A 13886-nucleotide genomic window follows, 5' to 3' on the forward strand; every position below is an offset into this window, starting at 1 on the left:
AAGGAGAGTCTGGCAAGTCCTGATACAGGGAGAGTCTGGCAGCTCAAGGTTAAGGGAGAGTCTGGCAGGTCCTGATACAGGGAGAGTCTGGCAGGTCCTGATACAGGGAGAGTATGGCAGGTCCTGGAACAGGGAGAGTCTGGCAGCTCAAGGTTAAGGGAGAGTCTGGCAGGTCCTGATACAGGGAGAGTATGGCAGGTCAAGGTTAAGGGAGAGTCTGGCAGGTCCTGATACAGGGAGAGTATGGCAGGTCAAGGTAAAGGGAGAGTCTGGCAGCTCAAGGTTAAGGGAGAGTCTGGCAGGTCCTGATACAGGGAGAGTATGGCAGGTCAAGGTAAAGGGAGAGTCTGGCAGGTCAAGGTTAAGGGAGAGTCTGGCAGGTCAAGGTAAAGGGAGCGTCTGGCAGGTCAAGGTAAAGGGAGAGTCTGGCAGGTCAAGGTAAAGGGAGAGTCTGGCAGGTCAAGGTAAAGGGAGAGTCTGGCAGGTGAAGGTAAAGGGAGAGTCTGGCAGGTCAAGGTAAAGGGAGAGTCTGGCAGGTGAAGGTAAAGGGAGAGTCTGGCAGGTCAAGGTAAAGGGAGAGTCTGGCAGGTCAAGGTAAAGGGAGAGTCTGGCAGGTCAAGGTAAAGGGAGAGTCTGGCAGGTCAATGTAAAGGGAGAGTCTGGCAGGTCAAGGTAAAGGGAGAGTCTGGCAGATTCTGATATAGCTCTGGTAATCTGATGACCAGCGAAAGACAGCGCTGACAGAGCCAGTTATTAAATACATGGCTTTGACATGTGTGTGGACAATACATTTGGCACTATAGCTCCTCTGTGGTTTCACTGTCTCATCACATGACCGGACTGTGCCCTCTGTTCCATGCCAGCCAACCTCAGGCACATTCTCACAGGGTGTAAAACAAGCCTCACCCAAGGACGCTACACTTGGCGTCACAACCAAGTCCTTAAAAACCTTGCGTCCGCCCTGGAGGACAAGCGAGCTGCCACCAACTCCCTACCACCCCGAGTAGCATCACACTCCTTACGGATGAACTTTGTCCGCGAAGGGGCTAAACCACCGAAGAGCGGCTCGACACCATTAGAGCGAGACCAGCTGCGCTTGGCCCGCGACTGGAAAATGCTAGCTGACATTGGCCGGCAACTTGTGTTTCCTCCGGAGATCGCAACCACCACCATAAGACCTGACATGGTGCTCTGGTCCCGTTCGCTCAAGAAGGTCTTCATCATTGAGCTCACAGTACCCTGGGAGGACTCAGTAGATGAGGCTTATGAGCGAAAACATCTGCGCTATGCCGATCTAGCTGCCGAAGCACTGCATCATGGCTGGAACACAGAGGTCCGACCAGTGGAGGTGGGCTGCAGAGGTTTTGTGGCAACATGTACAACCAGACTGCTTAGAGACCTGGGAATTAAGGGCCAGAGCCAGCGTTCGGCAATCAAAGCTGTATCGGAGGCGGCAGAAGGCAGCAGTCAGTGGCTCTGGATGAAGAGGAAAGACCCCAGCTGGGCCCCGAAGTGAGAGGGCCAGGAGGTATGCAGTCAACAATGCTTGACTCAGGGAGGAGGATGCCCTGCCATGCATAGCCCCATGGGATGTTGGCTATCAACAACAAGGCAACTCCTATGACGAATTGGGAATGGGACACAAGCGTAGGATTAATCTCCCTGTCGCTGGCCGCCTTTGGGGAGGGTGTATAGTGTGAAAGGCCGAAACACCCGAGGAACCAAAGGTACACTACTGACGATGCGCTCCCCAAATTTCACCACACTCACTGTTCATTAACTCTTGGAAGTGCTTGCACAAAGGATAGTAACATCTCATCCTGTGTTCTTGGAATCATATGTTCACCAATGAAACATCCATATTCAGTGTTGGGATTAATTACTTGAAAAATAAACTTTTACATACATTTAACAAAAGTAACATGTTACTTTACAATACTACTTTGTGTAGAAAGTAATACATTATATTATTAGTTAGATTATTTTGCGTTTTTTTTTAATGAAAAAAAAAACAAGAACTCTCAATCACACCGTTTGTTTTGACTGACAACGGAGGGAGTAAGGCGATCCGCCCAGTATCAAAGATAGGTTACTATAGTAACCTATAGGGGGGGTGATTTCCTTTTCTAGTCAACACCTGCTGCACTATCATATGGGCTCCATAGCCTAGTGGTCAGAGCATTGGACTATTAACCGAAACGTTTCATGTTCAAATCCCTGAGCTGACAAGGTACAAATCTGTTGTTCTGCCCCTGAACAGGCATTTAATCCACTGTTCCTAGGCTGTTATTGAAAATAAGAATTTGTTCTTAAATGACTTGCCAAGTTAAATAAAGTTTAAAAATGGAAAAATATTTGCAAGTAAATACTGTAAATCTGTACAGATTTATTTTCATTCAAAGTCTTTCACTCGACTGGCTAGTTCTGGTTATAGACCTCATGTACGGACCTATAAAGATGTATAGTTATTTGGGAGAAAACCTGTTTCCATTCTCTCTTTTCAGAGAGAACTAGGTTTCTTTCACTCGCCACGAGACGGACAAGTCCCGTATGAGCTTTGCTATCACATAAGTGATCAATGGCAATGGTTACATCCTCTGTGCATTTCTGTGGACAGCAGATATTGTTGACATTTCTCCAAACAGTCTTTCTCCGGCTTCGCTCGAGAACTAAATGAGGAACCAAGTCAAGATTGAATCATAGAAACACACGCCCTGTAGAGATATGATTCTGAAGATGTGACATGCGTTGTTTGACTGTAATAATATGACCAAATATGACAAAGTACTCCGTTACTCATAAAAGTAATTTGAGTATTAGCTAGTTACTCCCAAAACTCCCCATATTAAGTGTAGTTGTAACTACAAGTTATTTGACCACAGAAGAAGAGGGATTGAGTAAGCAACAGACATGCTAGTCCAACAGCAACGACGTGTTTGTACACCTGCATCCTCAACACTCACATTGACCCTGTAGTTATTATCCATTAGCATCGTTAGTTTCTGTTTTCTCAGGCCTCTCTGAATGGTCCGGGGAGACACTGGGGAGAGAAACAGATTCAATATCAGTCCAACTGTGTTAGGTCAGAGGTCAAACCAAGACGTTCTGACTGCTAGACATAGAGGCAGTGAGACGGGGTATCGGTTTTCTGATTCTGAAAACCAGTCACGAAGTTGAGCTGCTTCAAGCTTGCTTGCCTGGCTTTCATTGATAAATATTTAAGTTTCCTCTCCAGGGTGATCTTGTTGCTAACCATAATTACTCAGTGATTCTTATCCCTCTATAAAACCCTATTCAGACAGCAGGCCAGAAACTGAATCTGAGTCTCCTTAGGCTGATGATAATTGAGCGAATCAGAGCATGATCCAATACATCTTTCACTTTCGGACTTTCGGAACATATGCATAAAACAGCAGTGATTAAGCAGATAGGGAGAAGCAGCAGAATGGAGAGGGGAGAGAGAGAGAGAGAGAGAGAGAGAGAGAGAGAGAGAGAGAGAGAGAGAGAAGAGAGAGAGAGAGAGAGAGAGAAGAGAGAGCGAGAGAGAGAAGAGAGAGCAAGAGAGAGAGAGAGAGAGAGAGACAAAGAGAGAGAGAGAGAGAGAGAGAAGAGAGAGCGCGAGAGAGAGAAGAGAGAGCGAGAGAGACAGAGAGCGACAGAGAGAGAGAGAGAGGGTGAGAAGAGAGAGCGAGAGAGAGAGAAGAGAGAGCAAGAGAGAGAGAGAAAGAGAGAGACAGAGAGAGAGAGAGAGAGAGACAGAGAGAGAGACACAGAGAGAGAGAGAGAGAGAGAGAGAGAGAGAGAGAGAGAGAGAGAGAGAGACAAAGTGCCGACCATACACACGCTCTGTCTGTGCGTGTGTGTGTGTGCGCTTGTGTGTGCGCTCGTGTGATCTGTATGATCTATATGTGTGTGTGGGACGGTAGCATCCCACCTGCCCAACATCCTGTGAAATTGCAGAGCGCGATATTCAAACTACAGACTAATAAATATTTAACTTTCATAAAATCACAAGTGTAATACATCAAAATAAAGCTTAACTTCTTGTTAATCCAGCCGCTGTGTCAGATTTCAAAAAGGCTTTACGGCGAAAGCACACCATGCGATTATCTGAGGACAGCGCCCCACATGAAAAACATATTTCAACCAGGCAGGTGCGCCACATAAGTCAGAAATAGCGATATAATACATGCCTTACCCTTTGATGATCTTCTTCTGTTGGCACTCCAAAAGGTCCCAGATACATCACAAATGGTCCTTTTGTTCGATTATGTCCTTCTTTATATCCATAAAAACTCAGTTTAGCTAGCGTGCTTCAGTCAATAATCCACCCAGCTTCCTTCCATCAAAATGCAAACTTTTCCAAACAAGTCAAACAACATTTATAATCAAAACTTAGGTACCTTAGGGACCCTCATACGTAAAAAAAAGATAACATTTAAGGATAATCGTTATTGTCTTTATCGGAGGGTAGAAGGATGGCTTGGGGGTAGAAGCTGTTTAGAAGCCTCTTCCATGCGCTTGGAAACACTACAGCCAAAATGGGAGCCATCTCGAAAAACTACAATTCCTGGCTAATTTTTCCAAGAACCAGCATGAAACTCTTTCTAAAGACTGTTGACATCGAGTGGAAGCCCTAGGAACTGCAATCTGGGAGGACAGCCATTGAAAGGCTAAATTGGATTTTTTGGAGGGATGGTTTGTCCTCAGGTTTTTGCCTGCCATATCAGTTCTGTTATACTCACAGACATAATTTTAACATTTTTATAAACTTTAGAGTGTTTTCTATCCAAATATATCAATTATATTTATCCTAGCTTCCGGGCCTGATTATCAGGCAGTTTACTTTGGGCATGCTTTTCATCCGGATGTGAAAAATCTGCCCCCCTACCCAAGAGAGGTTAAACACTCCAACTCAGAACCACATCCATCTTCTTCACCTGCCTAATCGTCTGAGACTGTCCACCTGGACAGCTGATGAAACTGTGTGTTTGCTCAACCAAAGAATTCTGCACGAACTGTCAGGGAAGCTCATCTGTGTACTCGTCTTCCTTACCAGGGTCTTGACCTGACTGCAGTTCGGCGTTGTAACTGGCATCAGTGTTCACGTTCTATGGCTTCCATGCTCACCTTCGATGGCCACTGGCACTCTGGAAAAGATGGATTTTCACAGATGAATCCGGGTTTTAACTTTACCGGGCCGATGGCAGACAGTGTGTGGACAAGATGTTTGCTGATGTCAATGTTGTCAACAGAGTAACCCATGTTTCAGTATGATAATGCACGCTCCCACGTCGCAAGGATTTGTACACAATTCCTGGAAGCTGAAAATGTCCTAGTTTTTTAATTGCCTGCATACTCAACATACATGTTACCCATTGAGCATGTTTAGGATGCTCTGGATTGACGTGTTTGACAGCGTGTTCCAGTTCCCGACAATATCCAGCAACTTCACATAGCCGTTGAAGAGGAGTGGGACAACATTCCACAGGCCACAATCAACAGCCTGATTAAATATACGTGAAGGAGATGTGTCTAAGGCAAATGGTGGTCACACCAGATACTGACTGGCTTTCTGTTCCACAAACCTACTTAAAAAAAGGTATCTCTGACCAATAGATGCATATCTGTATTCCCAGTCATGAAATCCATAGATTAGGGCCTAATGAATTGATTTAAATCTAAATGATTTTAATTGACTGATTTCCTTATGAACTTTAACTTACAATATTTTAAATTGTCACATGTAGCATTTATTTTTTTGTTCAATGTATGTGTGTCCATGAGGGGGATGGATGGATCGATGGATCAAATCAAATTGTATTTGTCACATGTGCCGAATGGATGGCTTGGAGGTAGAAGCTGCTTAGTAGCCTCTTAAACCTACACTTGGCGCTCCAGGACTGCTTGCCATGCAGTAGCAGAGAGAAGGGTATATGACTAGGGTGGCTGGAGTCTTCGACCATTTTTTAGGGCCTTCCTCTGACATCGTCTGGTATAGAGGTCCTAGATGGCAGGAAGCTTGGTCCCAGTGATGTACTGGGACGTACGCACTATCATCTGTAGTGCCATGCTGTCGGATGCCGAATAGTTGCCATACCAGGCAGTGATGCAACCAGTCAGGATGCTCTCGATGGTGCAGCTGTAAAATATTTTGAAGATCTGAGGACCCATGCCAAATCTTTTCAGTCTCCTGAGGGGGAGTAGGTTTTGTCGTGCCCTCTTCATGCCTGTCTTGGTGTACTTGGACCATGATAGTTTGTTGGACACGAAGGAACTTGAAGCTCTCAAGCTGCTCCACTACAGCCCCGTCGATGAGAATGGGGGCGTACTCGGTCCTCCTTTTCCTGTAGTCCACAATCATCTCCTTTGTCTTGATCACGTTGGGGGAGACGTTGTTGTCCTGGCACCACGCGGTCATGTCTCTGACTTCCTCCCTATAGTCTGTCTCATCGTTGTCTGTGATCAGGCCTACCACTGTTATGTCATCAGCAAACTTAATACTGGTGTTGGAGTTGTGCCTGGCTGTGCAGTCATGAATGAATAGGGAGTACAGGAGGGGACTGAGCACACACCCAGGAGGAGTCCCGTGTTGAGGAACAACGTGGCAGATGTATTGTTGCCTACCCTTGCCTCCTGGGTCCGGCCCGTCAGGAAGTCCAGGATCCAGTTGCAGAGGGAGGTGTTTAGTCCCAGGGTCCTTAGCTTAGTGATGAGCTTTGAAGGCACTATGGTGTTGAACGCTGAGCTGTAGTCAATGAATAGCATTCTCACACAGGTGTTCCTATGACAGGGAAAGGTTGAAAATGTCAGTGAAGACACTTGCAAGTTGGTGAGCGCATGTTCGGAGTACACGTCCTGGTAATCCGTCTAGCCCAGCGGCCTTGTGAATGTTGAACCGTTTAAAGGTCATTGGCTGCGGTGAGCGTGATCACACAGTCGTCCGGAACAGCTGATGCTCTCATGCATGTTTCAGTGTTTCTTGCCTCGAAGCGAGCATAGAAGTTATTTACCTCCTCTGGTAGGCTCGTGTCACTGGGCAGCTCTCGGCTGTGCTTCCCTTTGTAGTCTGTAGTAGGTTGCAAGCCCTGCCACATCTGATGAGCGTCGGAGTCAGTGTAGTATGATTCGATCTTAGTCCTGCATTGATGCTTTGCCTGTTTTGATGGTTCGTCCGAGTGCATAGCATGATTTCTTATAAGTTTCCATGTTAGAGTACCGCTCCTTGAATCAGCAGCTCTACCATTTAGCTCAGTCTGAATGTTGCCTGTAATCCATGGCTTCTGGTTGGGGTATGTACGTGGGGACGACGTCCCGAATGCACTGATTGATGAAGCCAGTGACTGATGTGGTGTACTCCTCAATGCCATCTGAAGAATCCCGGAACATATTCCTGTCTGTGATAGCAAAGCAGTCCTGTAGTTTAGCATCTGCTTCACCTGAGCACTTTTTTTATAGACCGAGTCACTGGTGCTTCCTGCTTTAATTTTTAGCTTGTAAGCAGGAATCAGGAGGATAGAATTATGGTCAGATTTGCCAAATGGAGGCCAAGGGAAAGCTTTGTACGCATCTCTGTGAGTGGAGTGAAGGTGGTTTAGAATTTCTTCCCCTCTGGTTGCACATTTAACATGCTAATAGAAATAAGGTAAAACTTATTTAAGTTTCCCTGCATTAAAGTCCCGGCCCCTAGGAGCGCTGTCTCTGGATGAGCATTTTCCTGTTTGCTCATGGCCTGATACAGCTCATTTAGTGCGGTTTTAGTGCCAGCCTCGGTCTGTGGTGGTATGTAGACAGCTACGAAAAATACAGATGAAAACTCTCTAGGTAGATAGTGTGGTCTACATCTTATCATGAGATACTCTACCTCAGGCGAGCAAAACCCTGAGACTTACTTAGATATTGTGCACCAGTTATTGTTTAAAATTATGCGCAGCCCCCGCCCCGTGTCTAACCAGAGGCTGCTGCTCTGTCCTGCCGATAGAGTGTATAACCCGCCAGCTGTATGTTATTCATGTCGTCGTTCAGCCACGACTCAATGAAACATAAGATATTACAGTTTTTAATGTCCCATTGGTAGGTTATACGTGCTTTCAGTTCTTCCCATTTATTTTCCAGCAATTGAATGTTAGATTGCAGAACAGAAGGCAAGGGCAGATTAGCCAGTCGTCGCCTGATCCTCATAAGGCATCCTGATCTATTTCCGCAAAACCTACGTTTCCTTTTCCAGCGAATGACGGGGATCTGGGCCTGGTCGGGTGTCCGTAGTATATCCTTCGCGTCCGACTCATTGAAGAAGAACTCCTCGTCCAATTTGAGGTGAGTAATCCCAGTTCTGATGTCCAGAAGTTCTTTTCGGTCATAAGAGATGGTAGCAGCAACAATTCGTACAAAACAAGTTATGAACAAAAGCAAGAAAACAAATAAAATTGCATGGTTGGATAAGAGCCGGCGCCATCTTTCTCTCTCTTCATCTCAGCTTCATTTCTCTGATCACATGGCTCAGTGTGACTTAATCTCTCTGTTTGAAGATAACCTGTTTCCTTTCTCTCTTTTGGGAGGTAACCTGCTTCCTTTCTCTCTTTTGGAAGGTAACCTGTTTCCTTTCTCTCTTTTGGGAGGTAACCTGTTTCCTTTCTCTCTTTTGGGAGGTAACCTGTTTCCTTTCTCTCTTTTGGGAGGTAACCTGTTTCCATTCTCTCTTTTGGGAGGTAACCTGTTTCCTTTCTCTCTTTTGGGAGGTAACTTGTTTCCTTTCTCTCTTTTGGGAGGTAACCTGTTTTTCCTTTTTTAACCTGTTTCTCTTTTGGGAGGTAACCTGTTTCCTTTCTCTCTTTTGGGAGGTAACCTGTTTCCTTTCTCTCTTTTGGGAGGTAACCTGTTTCCTTTCTCTCTTTTGGGAGATAATCTGTTTTCTTTTTGGCCTTTATTTTGTCTCCTGATGTTGGAACACTACAAATACATTTCCTAAAAGATGTTTCTTCAGGTCCCCATTACCAAAATATTCTAGTGTGGAAACAATAGGAGGAGACGGATAAAGAGCCCGATATCTACAGGGATCAATCATGCACATTCATTCTCAGTTGATGAGAATATCAGACTGAATTTCGGTGGACATTGAGAAATATTTTTTTTGAAAGTAATTTCTCAACATATTTTGAGCCATCCCTCTAATTGACAGCCATTGGCTCACCATATCATTTATGACAGCAAATCATGTGAGCCAGTTCATCGAAACTGAATACCCAGTGAGTCTGTCTCATACTCGCAGGCCACACCATCTTGCCAAGTCCACATGTGAATACGCACATCAAGCTGCTCTTCATTCTGTGTGTGTGTGTGTTTGTGTCTGTCTGTCTGTCTGTTGGCCAGGCTGGGCTGCGGAGGGGCAGGGCAGGACGGCTGTTAAAAGTTGCATGTGGCTGGTAGTCTTTGAGGAATCTGTAAGCACACACAGTGTTGGCCCGACTGACCCTTCAGAGAGCAGAGTGCTGGCTGGCTGAAGCCTGTTTGGGAGGCCCATGAATAGGGCTGGGTGAAGCCTGGCTGGGAGGCCTAGGAACAGGGCTGGGTGCAGCCTGGCTGGGAGGCCCATGAATAGGGCTGGGTGAAGCCTGTTTGGGAGGCCCAGGAATAGGGCTGGGTGAAGCCTGGCTGGGAGGCCCATGAATAGGGCTGGGTGCAGCCTGTTTGGGAGGCCCAGGAATAGGGCTGGGTGAAGCCTGGCTGGGAGGGCCATGAACAGGGCTGGGTGAAGCCTGGCTGGGAGGCCCATGAACAGGGCTGGGTGAAGCCTGGCTGGGAGGCCCATGAACAGGGCTGGGTGAAGCCTGGCTGGGAGGCCCATGAATAGGGCTGGGTGAAGCCTGGCTGGGAGGCCCATGAACAGGGCTGGGTGAAGCCTGGCTGGGAGGCCTAGGAATAGGGCTGGGTGCAGCCTGGCTGGGAGGCCTAGGAATAGTGCTGGGTGAAGCCTGGCTGGGAGGCCTAGGAACAGGGCTGGGTGCAGCCTGGCTGGGAGGCCTAGGAATAGTGCTGGGTGAAGCCTGGCTGGGAGGCCTAGGAACAGGGCTGGGTGCAGCCTGGCTGGGAGGCCTAGGAACAGGGCTGGGTGAGGCCTGGCTGGGAGGCCCAGGAATAGGGCTGGGTGAAGCCTGGCTGGGAGGCCCATGAATAGGGCTGGGTGAAGCCTGGCTGGGAGGCCTAGGAACAGGGCTGGGTGAGGCCTGGCTGGGAGGCCCAGGAATAGGGCTGAGTGAAACCTGGCTCGAAGGCCTAGGAAAAGGGCTGGGTGCAGCCTGGCTGGGAGGCCCAGGAATAGGGCTGGGTGAAGCCTGGCTGGGAGGCCCAGGAATAGTGCTGGGTGAAGCCTGGCTGGGAGGCCTAGGAACAGGGCTGGGTGCAGCCTGGCTGGGAGGCCTAGGAACAGGGCTGGGTGCAGCCTGGCTGGGAGGCCTAGGAACAGGGCTGGGTGAGGCCTGGCTGGGAGGCCCAGGAATAGGGCTGGGTGAAGCCTGGCTGGGAGGCCCAGGAATAGGGCTGGGGCACAATGGGAATATTGTGGTTTAGGAAAATATCAACCTCCAGGAGACTGCACCTCTCTTTAGTCCTCAACATTATTTGCTTGTCCGTGGAGATTTTTTCTTCCTATATATAAGCACTTTTTATGTCCTGTTTTCCCTTGTAAACTTTTAAATGGTGGTCTAGTGTGAATATGTACACACAAACATACTTATTAGTAGCTGTAATTTAGCTATTATTTTGCCAGTGATTCATGGTTGGATGTTATTGCAGTCGATGTGTATTTTGTTAGTACAACCTTAATGTAATCCAACTGTTTCAATAATGTAATCCAACAGATTCTGAAACTAAAACGCCACGTAAGATCAAAGGGGAAATAAATAGAGAGAGAAAATAGTTCTTACTGGTATGAATCTGTGTCACAGGATTTCACTGTCATGACTCAGCTGCTTTTCATTGTGTCATTACTCAGCTGGTTTTCATTGTGTCATTACCCAGCTGGTTTTCATTGTGTCATTACCCAGCTGGTTTTCATTGTGTCATTACTCAGCTGGTTTTCATTGTGTCATTACCCAGCTGGTTTTCATTGTGTCATTACTCAGCTGGTTTTCATTGTGTCATTACTCAGCTGCTTTTCATTGTGTCATTACCCAGCTGGTTTTCATTGTGTCATTACTCAGCTGGTTTTCATTGTGTCATTACTCAGCTGGTTTTCATTGTGTCATTACCCAGCTGGTTTTCATTGTGTCATGACTCAGCTGGTTTTCATTGTGTCATTACTCAGCTGGTTTTCATTGTGTCATGACTCAGCTGGTTTTCATTGTGTCATGACTCAGCTGGTTTTCATTGTGTCATTACTCAGCTGCTTTTCATTGTGTCATTACTCAGCTGGTTTTCATTGTGTCATTACTCAGCTGGTTTTCATTGTGTCATTACTCAGCTGCTTTTCATTGTGTCATTACTCAGCTTGTTTTCATTGTGTCATTACTCAGCTGGTTTTCATTGTGTCATTACTCAGCTGGTTTTCATTGTGTCATGACTCAGCTGGTTTTCATTGTGTCATTACTCAGCTGCTTTTCATTGTGTCATTACTCAGCTGGTTTTCATTGTGTCATTACTCAGCTGCTTTTCATTGTGTCATTACTCAGCTGGTTTTCATTGTGTCATTACTCAGCTGCTTTTCATTGTGTCATTACTCAGCTGGGTTCATTGTGTCATTACTCAGCGGGTTTTCATTGTGTCATTACCCAGCTGGTTTTCATTGTGTCATTACCCAGCTGCTTTTCATTGTGTCATTACCCAGCTGGTTTTCATTGTGTCATTCCCCAGCTGGTTTTCATTGTGTCATTACCCAGCTGGTTTTCATTGTGTCATTACCCAGCTGCTTATCATTGTGTCATTACTCAGCTGGTTTTCATTGTGTCATTACCCAGCTGGTTTTCATTGTGTCATTACTCAGCTGGTTTTCATTGTGTCATTACCCAGCTGGTTTTCATTGTGTCATTACCCAGCTGGTTTTCATTGTGTCATTACCCAGCTGCTTATCATTGTGTCATTACTCAGCTGGTTTTCATTGTGTCATTACCCAGCTGGTTTTCATTGTGTCATTACTCAGCTGGTTTTCATTGTGTCATTACCCAGCTGGTTTTCATTGTGTCATTACCCAGCTGGTTTTCATTGTGTCATTACTCAACTGGTTTTCATTGTGTCATTACCCAGCTGGGTTCATTGTGTCATTACTCAGCGGGTTTTCATTGTGTCATTACCCAGCTGGTTTTCATTGTGTCATTACCCAGCTGGTTTTCATTGTGTCATTACCCAGCTGGTTTTCATTGTGTCATTACCCAGCTGGGTTCATTGTGTCATTACTCAGCTGGGTTCATTGTGTCATTACCCAGCTGGTTTTCATTGTGTCATTACCCAGCTGGTTTTCATTGTGTCATTACTCAGCTGGGTTCATTGTGTCATTACCCAGCTGGTTTTCATTGTGTCATTACCCAGCTGGGTTCATTGTGTCATTACTCAGCTGGGTTCATTGTGTCATTACCCAGCTGGTTTTCATTGTGTCATTACCCAGCTGGTTTTCATTGTGTCATGACTCAGCTGGTTTTCATTGTGTCATTACCCAGCTGCTTATCATTGTGTCATTACTCAGCTGGTTTTCATTGTGTCATTACCCAGCTGGTTTTCATTGTGTCATTACTCAGCTGGTTTTCATTGTGTCATTACCCAGCTGGTTTTCATTGTGTCATTACCCAGCTGGTTTTCATTGTGTCATTACTCAACTGGTTTTCATTGTGTCATTACCCAGCTGGGTTCATTGTGTCATTACTCAGCGGGTTTTCATTGTGTCATTACCCAGCTGGTTTTCATTGTGTCATTACCCAGCTGGTTTTCATTGTGTCATTACCCAGCTGGTTTTCATTGTGTCATTACCCAGCTGGGTTCATTGTGTCATTACTCAGCTGGGTTCATTGTGTCATTACTCAGCGGGTTTTCATTGTGTCATTACCCAGCTGGTTTTCATTGTGTCATTACCCAGCTGCTTTTCATTGTGTCATTACCCAGCTGGTTTTCATTGTGTCATTCCCCAGCTGGTTTTCATTGTGTCATTACCCAGCTGGTTTTCATTGTGTCATTACCCAGCTGGGTTCATTGTGTCATTACTCAGCTGGTTTTCATTTTGTCATTACCCAGCTGGTTTTCATTGTGTCATTACCCAGCTGGTTTTCACTGTCATTACTCAGCTGGTTTTCATTGTGTCATTACCCAGCTGGTTTTCATTGTGTCATTACCCAGCTGGTTTTCACTGTCATTACCCAGCTGGTTTTCATTGTGTCATTACCCAGCTGGTTTTCATTTTGTCATTACCCAGCTGGTTTGCATTGTGTCATTACCCAGCTGGTTTGCATTGTGTCATTACCCAGCTGGTTTTCAGGCTAAAGCTAGCCCACACAAACAGAAGATGAAGATAAGGTACAACTGGAAAACGGATATGGATTTGACTGCCCTAAATACAACACCATCAAGCAGCTTAGGGAAGAGACCCTCTGGCTGATAGCTCGGCTGAGAGAAAAGGATAACCTGCTTTCTAAGTTCATCGACCTTGATATAATCCAGGAAAACGCAATCTCACTTTGAAATGCCTCCTATAGCAAAGCTGTCGATGAGTTGGGTAGTGTTGATCTGTCCCAATCCAACGGACAGATGTCAAGGTCAACTACGCGGCCCCATGGGAGACTGGACACTCGCAAGGTGTAGGAGTTTGGAGAGGCAGACTGGCCACCCTTCATCCATCTGAGAAGATCCGATCCAGCTATCAAAGAGCTTTGCTCCGCTTGAGATGGACCTGTGAGCCCCGGGAGATA

Source organism: Oncorhynchus masou, chromosome 9, assembly GCF_036934945.1.
Source record: "Oncorhynchus masou masou isolate Uvic2021 chromosome 9, UVic_Omas_1.1, whole genome shotgun sequence".
Lineage (NCBI taxonomy): Eukaryota > Metazoa > Chordata > Actinopteri > Salmoniformes > Salmonidae > Oncorhynchus > Oncorhynchus masou.